This window comes from Heterodontus francisci, unplaced genomic scaffold, assembly GCF_036365525.1.
Source record: "Heterodontus francisci isolate sHetFra1 unplaced genomic scaffold, sHetFra1.hap1 HAP1_SCAFFOLD_57, whole genome shotgun sequence".
Lineage (NCBI taxonomy): Eukaryota > Metazoa > Chordata > Chondrichthyes > Heterodontiformes > Heterodontidae > Heterodontus > Heterodontus francisci.
This window is the reverse complement of record NW_027142024.1, coordinates 2,490,049-2,501,271: the sequence shown is the minus strand read 5'-3', so window position 1 is coordinate 2,501,271 and position 11,223 is coordinate 2,490,049.

Below are 11,223 nucleotides of genomic sequence, written 5' to 3'. Positions count from 1 at the left end.
GACACCAAGTAACAAGGACATACACTGTTACCCAGTAACGCAGACACACACTTACACCAAGTAACAAAGACATACACTGATACCAAGTAACACAGACACACACTTACACCAAGTAACACAGAAAAACACTTACACCAAGTAACAAAGACAGACACTGACACCAAGTAACAAAGACAGTCACTGATACCCAGTAACACAGACACACACTTACACCAAGTAACAAAGACATACACTGATACCTAGTAACACAGACACACACTTACACCAAGTAACAAAGACATACACTGACACCAAGTCACAAAGACACACACTGACACCATGTAACAAAGACATGCACTGATACCCAGGAACAAAGACATACACTGACACCAAGTCACAAAGACATACACTGATACCCAGTAACACAGACACATACTTACACCAAGTAACAAAGACAAACACTGACACCAAGTAACAAAGACATCCACTGACACCAAGTAACAAAGACATACAATTAGAAAAAGTAACACAGACACACACTGACACCCAGTAACACAAACAAACACACACTGACACCCTGTAACATAGAGAAACACTGACACACAGCAACAAAGACATACACAGACAGACACTGACACCAAGTAACAAAGACGAACAGAGGCACACACTGACACCAAGTCACAAAGACATACACTGACACCCAGTAACAAAGACATACACTGACACCAAGTCACAAAGACATACACTGATACCCAGTAACACAGACACACACTTACACCAAGTAACAAAGACATACACTGATATCCAGTAACACAGACACACATTTACACCAAGTAACACAGACATACACTGACACGAAGTAACAAAGACATACACTGACACCAAGTCACAAAGACATACACTGAAACCCAGTAACAAAGACATACACTGACACCAAGTCACAAAGACATACACTGACACCAAGTAACAAAGACATACACTGATAGCCAGTAGCACAGACACACACTTACACCAAGTAACCAAGACATAAGCTAACACCAAGTAACAAAGACATACACTTACACCTAGTGACAAAGACATACACTGACACCAAGTAACAAAGACATACAATTACACCAAGTAACAAAGACACACACTTACACCAAGTAGCACAGACATACACTGACACCCAGCAACAAAGACATGCACTGACATCCAGTAACAAAGACAAACACTGATACCAAGAAACAAAGACATACACTGATACCCAGTAACAAAGACATACAATTGCACCAAGTAAAAAAGACATACACTGACACCAAGTAACAAAGACATACACTGATACCAAGTAACACAGACACACACTTACACCAAGTAACACAAACACAGACTTACATCAAGTAACAAAGACATACACAGACACCAAGTAACAAAGACATACAATTACACCAGGTAACAAAGACACACTGGGCGGCAAATTGGCACTGTGGTTAGCAGCCTCAAGTTCCAGGGACCCGGGCTCGATTCTGGGTAATGCCTCTGCGGAGTTTGCAAGTTCTCCCTGTGTCTGCGTGGGTTTCCTCCGGGTGCTCTGGTTTCCTCCCACATGCCAAAGACTTGCAGATTGATAGGTTAATTGGCCATTATAAATTGCCCCTAGTATAGGTAGGTGGTAGGGAAATATATAGGGACAGTTGGGGATGTGATAGGAATACGGGATTAGTGTAGGATTAGTATAAATGGGTGGTTGATGGTCGGCACAGACCTGGTTGGCCGATGGGCCTGTTTCAGTGCTGCATCACTAAACTAAATACTGACAACCAGTAACACAAAAAAACACACGCTGACACCCAGTAACATACAGAAACACTGATACACAGTAACAAAGACATACACTGACACACAGACACACACTGTCACCAAGTTACAAAGACATACACTGAAACCCAGTTACAAAGACATACACTCACGCCAAGGAACAAAGACATACACAGACACCATGTAACAAAGACATACACTGATACCCAGTAACACAGACAAACACTTACACCAAGTAACAAAGACATACACTGATATCCAGTAACACAGACACACACTTACACCAAGTAACACAGACATACACTGACACCAAGTAACAAAGACATACACAGACACCAAGTAACAAAGGCATACACTGACACCAAGTAACAAAGACATACACAGACACCAAGTAACAAAGACATACACTGACAGCAAGTCACAAAGACACACACTGGCACCCAATAACAAAGACATACACTGACACCAAGTCACAAAGACATACACTGATACCCAGTAACACAGACGCACACTTACACCAAGTTACACAGACATACACTGACACCAAGTAACAAAGACATACACTGATACCCGGTAACACAGACACACACTTACACCAAGTAACAAAGACATACACTTACACCAAGTAACACAAACACACACTTACACCAAGTTACAAAGACATACACTGACACCAAGTAACAAAGACATACAATTACACCAAGTAACAAAGACACACACTTACACCAAGTAACACAGCCATACACTGACACCAAGTAACAAAGACATAAACTGTTACCCAGTAACACTGACAGACACTTACACCAAGTAATAAAGAGACACACACTTACACCATGTAACAAAGACATACACTGACACCAAGTAACAAAGACATACACTGATACCAAGTAACACAGACACACACTTAGACCAAGTAACACAGACACACACTTACACCATGTAACAAAGACATACACTGACACCAAGTAACAAAGACATACTCTTACACCAAGTAACACAGACATACACTGACACCAAGTAACAAAGACACACAATGACACCCAGTAACAAAGACACACACTTACACCAAGTAACACAGACATACAATTACACCAAGTAACAAAGACACACACTTACACCAAGTAACACAGACATGCACAGACACCATGTAACAAAGACATGCACTGATACACAGTAACACAGACACACACTTACACCAAGTAACAAAGACATACACTGATACCCAGTAACACAGACACACACTTACACCAAGTAACAAAGACATACACTGACACCAAGTCACAAAGACACACACTGACACCCAGTATCAAAGACATGCAGTGACACCAAGTCACAAAGACATACACTGATACCAAGTCACAAAGACATGCAATTACACCAAGTAACAGAGACACACACTTACACCAAGTAACACAGACATACACTGAGACCAAGTAACAAGGACATACACTGTTACCCAGTAACGCAGACACACACTTACACCAAGTAACAAAGACATACACTGATACCAAGTAACACAGACACACACTTGCACCAGGTAACACAGAAAAACACTTACACCTAGTAACAAAGACAGACACTGACACCAAGTAACAAAGGCAGACACTGATACACAGTAACACAGACACACACTTACACCAAGTGACAAAGACATACACTGATACCAAGTAACACAGAAACACACTTACACCAACTAACATAGACACACACTTACACCAAGTAACAAAGACATACACTGATACCTAGTAACACAGACACACACTTGCACCAAGTAACAAAGACATACACTGACACCAAGTCACAAAGACACACACTGACACCATGTAACAAAGACATGCACTGATACCCAGTAACAAAGACATACACTGACACCAAGAAACAAAGACATACACTGATACCCAGTAACACAGACACACACTTACACCATGTAACAAAGACATACACTGACACCAAGTAACAAAGACATCCACTGACACCAAGTAACAAAGACACACAATTAGAAAAAGTAACACAGACACACACTGACACCCAGAAACACAAACAAACACACACTGACACCCTGTAACATAGAGAAACACTGACACACAGTAACAAAGACATACACAGACAGACACTGACACCAAGTAACAAAGACTAACAGAGACACACACTGACACCAAGTCACAAAGACATACACTGACACCCAGTAACAAAGACATACACTGACACCACTTCACAAAGACATACACTGATACCCAGTAACATAGACACACACTTACACCAAGTAACAAAGACATACACTGATATCCAGTAACACAGACACACACTTACACCAAGTAACACAGACATACACTGACACCAAGTAACAAAGACATACACTGACACCAAGTCACAAAGACAGACACTGACACACAGTAACAAAGACATACACTGACACCCAGTAACACAGACACACACTTACACCAAGTAACAAAGACATACATTGACACCAAGTAACAAAGACATACACTGATACCCAGTAACACAGACATACACTGACACCAAGTAACAAAGACATACACAGACACCAAGTAACAAAGGCATACACTTACACCAAGTAACAAAGACATACACTGACACCAAGTAACACAGACATACACTGACACCAAGTAACAAAGACAGACAATTACACCAAGTAGCAAAGACATACACTTACACCAAGTATTTTGACATACACTGACACCAAGTAACAAAGACATACAATTGCACCAAGTAACACAGACATACACTGACACCATGTAACAAAGACATGCACTGATACCCAGTAACACAGACGCACACCTACACCAAGTAACAAAGACATACACTGATACCCAGTAACACAGACACACACTTACACCAAGTAACAAAGACATACACTGACACCAAGTCACAAAGACACACACTGACACCCAGTAACAAAGACATACACTGACACCAAGTCACAAAGACATGCACTGATACCAAGTAACAAGGACATACAATTACACCAAGTAACAAAGGCACACACATCCACCAAGTAACACAGACATACACTGACACCCAGTAACAAAGTCATACACTGACACCAAGTCACAAAGACATGCACTGATACCAAGTAACAAAGACATACAATTACACCAAGTAACAAAGTCACACACTTACACCAAGTAACACAGACATACACTGACACCAAGTAACAAAGACATACACTGTTACCCAGTAACACAGACACACACTTACACCAAGTAACAAAGACAGACATAGACACCAAGTAACAAAGACATACACTGACACCAAGTAACAAAGACGTACACTGATACCCAGTAACACAGACATACACTGACACCAAGTAACAAAGACATACACAGACACCAAGTAACAAAGGCATACACTTACACCAAGTAACAAAGACACACACTTACACCAAGTAACACAGACATACACTGACACCAAGTAACAAAGACAGACAATTACACCAAGTAGCAAAGACATACACTTACACCAAGTATTTTGACATACACTGACACCAAGTAACAAAGACATACAGTTACACCAAGTAACACAGACATACACTGACACCATGTAACAAAGACATGCACTGATACCCAGTAACACAGACGCACACCTACACCAAGTAACAAAGACATACACTGATACCCAGTAACACAGACACACACTTACACCAAGTAACAAAGACATACACTGACACCAAGTCACAAAGACACACACTGACACCCAGTAACAAAGACATACACTGACACCAATTCACAAAGACATGCACTGATACCAAGTAACAAGGACATACAATTACACCAAGTAACAAAGACACACACTTCCACCAAGTAACACAGACATACACTGACACCCAGTAACAAAGACATACACTGACACCAAGTCACAAAGACATGCACTGATACCAAGTAACAAAGACATACAATTACACCAAGTAACAAAGTCACACACTTACACCAAGTAACACAGACATACACTGACACCAAGTAACAAAGACATACACTGTTACCCAGTAACACAGACACACACTTACACCAAGTAACAAAGACAGACATAGACACCAAGTAACAAAGACAGACACTGATATCCAGTAACACAGACACACACTTACACCAAGTAACAAAGACATACACTGACACCAAGTAACACAAACACACACTTACACCAAGTTACAAAGACATACAATTACACCAAGTAACAAAGACAGACAAATACACCAAGTAACAAAGACAGACACTGATACCCAGGAACACAGACACACACTTACACCAATTAACACAGCCATACTCTGACACCAAGTAACAAAGACATACACTGACACCCAGTAACAAAGGCATACTCTGACACCAAGTCACAAAGACATACACTGATACCCAGTAACACAGTCACACACTTACACCAAGTAACAAAGACATACACTGACACCAAGTAACAAAGACATACACTTACACCAAGTAACAAAGACATACACTTACACCAAGTAACACAGACATACACTGACAGCAAGTTACAAAGACATACAATTACACCAAGTAACAAAGACACACACTTACACCAAGTAACACAGACATACACTGACACCAAGAAACAAAGACATACAATTACATAAAGTAACACAGACACACACTGACACACAGTAACACAAACAAACACACACTGACACCCAGTAACATAGAGAAACACTGACACACAGTAACAAAGTCATACACAGACAGACACTGACACCAAGTAACAAAGACTAACAGAGACACACACTGACACCAAGTCACAAAGACATACACTGACACCCAGTAACAAAGACATACACTGACACCAAGTAACAAAGACATACACTGATACCTAGTAAAACAGACACACACTTACACCAAGTCACAAAGACATACACTGACACCAAGTCACAAAGACACACTCTGACACCATGTAACAAAGACATACACTGACACCAAGTAACAAAGACATACACTGACACCAAGAAACAAAGACATACACTGATACCCAGTAACACAGACACACACTTACACCAAGTAACAAAGACATACACTGACACCCAGTAACAAAGATATACACTGACACCAAGTCACAGAGACATACACTGATACCAAGTAACACAGACACACACTTACACCAAGTAAGAAAGACAAACACTGACACCAAGTAACAAAGACATCCACTGACACCAAGAAACAAAGACATACAATTACAAAAAGTAACACAGACACACACTGACACCCAGTAACACAAACAAACACACACTGACTCCCAGTAACATAGAGAAACACTGACACACAGTAACAAAGACATACACAGACAGACACTGACACCAAGTAACAAAGACAAACAGAGACACACACTGACACCAAGTCACAAAGACATACACTGACACCAAGTAACAAAGACATACACTGATACCCAGTAACACAGAGATACACTGACACCAAGTAACAAAGACATACACAGACACCAAGTAACAAAGGCATACACTTACACCAAGTCACAAAGACACGCACTTACACCAAGTAACACAGACATACACTGACACCAAGTAACAAAGAAAGACAATTACACCAAGTAGCAAAGACATACACTTACACCAAGTATTTTGACATACACTGACACCAAGTAACAAAGACATACAATTACACCAAGTAACACAGACATACACTGACACCATGTAACAAAGACATGCACTGATACCCAGTAACACAGACGCACACCTACACCAAGTAACAAAGACATACACTGATACCCAGTAACACAGACACACACTTACACCAAGTAACAAAGACATACACTGACACCAAGTCACAAAGACACACACTGACACCCAGTAACAAAGACATACACTGACACCAAGTCACAAAGACATGCACTGATACCAAGTAACAAGGACATACAATTACACCAAGTAACAAAGACACACACTTCCACCAAATTACACAGACATACACTGACACCCAGTAACAAAGACATACACTGACACCAAGTCACAAAGACATGCACTGATACCAAGTAACAAAGACATACAATTACACCAAGTAACAAAGTCACACACTTACACCAAGTAACACAGACATACACTGACACCAAGTAACAAAGACATACACTGTTACCCAGTAACACAGACACACACTTACACCAAGTAACAAAGACAGACATAGACACCAAGTAACAAAGACAGACACTGATATCCAGTAACACAGACACACACTTACACCAAGTAACAAAGACATACACTGACACCAAGTAACACAAACACACACTTACACCAAGTTACAAAGACATACAATTACACCAAGTAACAAAGACAGACAAATACACCAAGTAACAAAGACAGACACTGATACCCAGGAACACAGACACACACTTACACCAATTAACACAGCCATACTCTGACACCAAGTAACAAAGACATACACTGACACCCAGTAACAAAGGCATACTCTGACACCAAGTCACAAAGACATACACTGATACCCAGTAACACAGTCACACACTTACACCAAGTAACAAAGACATACACTGACACCAAGTAACAAAGACATACACTTACACCAAGTAACAAAGACATACACTTACACCAAGTAACACAGACATACACTGACAGCAAGTTACAAAGACATACAATTACACCAAGTAACAAAGACACACACTTACACCAAGTAACACAGACATACACTGACACCAAGAAACAAAGACATACAATTACATAAAGTAACACAGACACACACTGACACACAGTAACACAAACAAACACACACTGACACCCAGTAACATAGAGAAACACTGACACACAGTAACAAAGTCATACACAGACAGACACTGACACCAAGTAACAAAGACTAACAGAGACACACACTGACACCAAGTCACAAAGACATACACTGACACCCAGTAACAAAGACATACACTGACACCAAGTAACAAAGACATACACTGATACCTAGTAAAACAGACACACACTTACACCAAGTCACAAAGACATACACTGACACCAAGTCACAAAGACACACTCTGACACCATGTAACAAAGACATACACTGACACCAAGTAACAAAGACATACACTGACACCAAGAAACAAAGACATACACTGATACCCAGTAACACAGACACACACTTACACCAAGTAACAAAGACATACACTGACACCCAGTAACAAAGATATACACTGACACCAAGTCACAGAGACATACACTGATACCAAGTAACACAGACACACACTTACACCAAGTAAGAAAGACAAACACTGACACCAAGTAACAAAGACATCCACTGACACCAAGAAACAAAGACATACAATTACAAAAAGTAACACAGACACACACTGACACCCAGTAACACAAACAAACACACACTGACTCCCAGTAACATAGAGAAACACTGACACACAGTAACAAAGACATACACAGACAGACACTGACACCAAGTAACAAAGACTAACAGAGACACACACTGACACCAAGTCACAAAGACATACACTGACACCAAGTAACAAAGACATACACTGATACCCAGTAACACAGAGATACACTGACACCAAGTAACAAAGACATACACAGACACCAAGTAACAAAGGCATACACTTACACCAAGTCACAAAGACACGCACTTACACCAAGTAACACAGACATACACTGACACCAAGTAACAAAGAAAGACAATTACACCAAGTAGCAAAGACATACACTTACACCAAGTATTTTGACATACACTGACACCAAGTAACAAAGACATACAATTACACCAAGTAACACAGACATACACTGACACCATGTAACAAAGACATGCACTGATACCCAGTAACACAGACGCACACCTACACCAAGTAACAAAGACATACACTGATACCCAGTAACACAGACACACACTTACACCAAGTAACAAAGACATACACTGACACCAAGTCACAAAGACACACACTGACACCCAGTAACAAAGACATACACTGACACCAAGTCACAAAGACATGCACTGATACCAAGTAACAAGGACATACAATTACACCAAGTAACAAAGACACACACTTCCACCAAATTACACAGACATACACTGACACCCAGTAACAAAGACATACACTGACACCAAGTCACAAAGACATGCACTGATACCAAGTAACAAAGACATACAATTACACCAAGTAACAAAGTCACACACTTACACCAAGTAACACAGACATACACTGACACCAAGTAACAAAGACATACACTGTTACCCAGTAACACAGACACACACTTACACCAAGTAACAAAGACAGACATAGACACCAAGTAACAAAGACAGACACTGATATCCAGTAACACAGACACACACTTACACCAAGTAACAAAGACATACACTGACACCAAGTAACACAAACACACACTTACACCAAGTTACAAAGACATACAATTACACCAAGTAACAAAGACAGACAAATACACCAAGTAACAAAGACAGACACTGATACCCAGGAACACAGACACACACTTACACCAATTAACACAGCCATACTCTGACACCAAGTAACAAAGACATACACTGACACCCAGTAACAAAGGCATACTCTGACACCAAGTCACAAAGACATACACTGATACCCAGTAACACAGTCACACACTTACACCAAGTAACAAAGACATACACTGACACCAAGTAACAAAGACATACACTTACACCAAGTAACAAAGACATACACTTACACCAAGTAACACAGACATACACTGACAGCAAGTTACAAAGACATACAATTACACCAAGTAACAAAGACACACACTTACACCAAGTAACACAGACATACACTGACACCAAGAAACAAAGACATACAATTACATAAAGTAACACAGACACACACTGACACACAGTAACACAAACAAACACACACTGACACCCAGTAACATAGAGAAACACTGACACACAGTAACAAAGTCATACACAGACAGACACTGACACCAAGTAACAAAGACTAACAGAGACACACACTGACACCAAGTCACAAAGACATACACTGACACCCAGTAACAAAGACATACACTGACACCAAGTAACAAAGACATACACTGATACCTAGTAAAACAGACACACACTTACACCAAGTCACAAAGACATACACTGACACCAAGTCACAAAGACACACTCTGAAACCATGTAACAAAGACATGCACTGATACCCAGTAACAAAGACATACACTGACACCAAGTAACAAAGACATACACTGACACCAAGAAACAAAGACATACACTGATACCCAGTAACACAGACACACACTTACACCAAGTAACAAAGACATACACTGACACCCAGTAACAAAGATATACACTGACACCAAGTCACAGAGACATACACTGATACCAAGTAACACAGACACACACTTACACCAAGTAAGAAAGACAAACACTGACACCAAGTAACAAAGACATCCACTGACACCAAGAAACAAAGACATACAATTACAAAAAGTAACACAGACACACACTGACA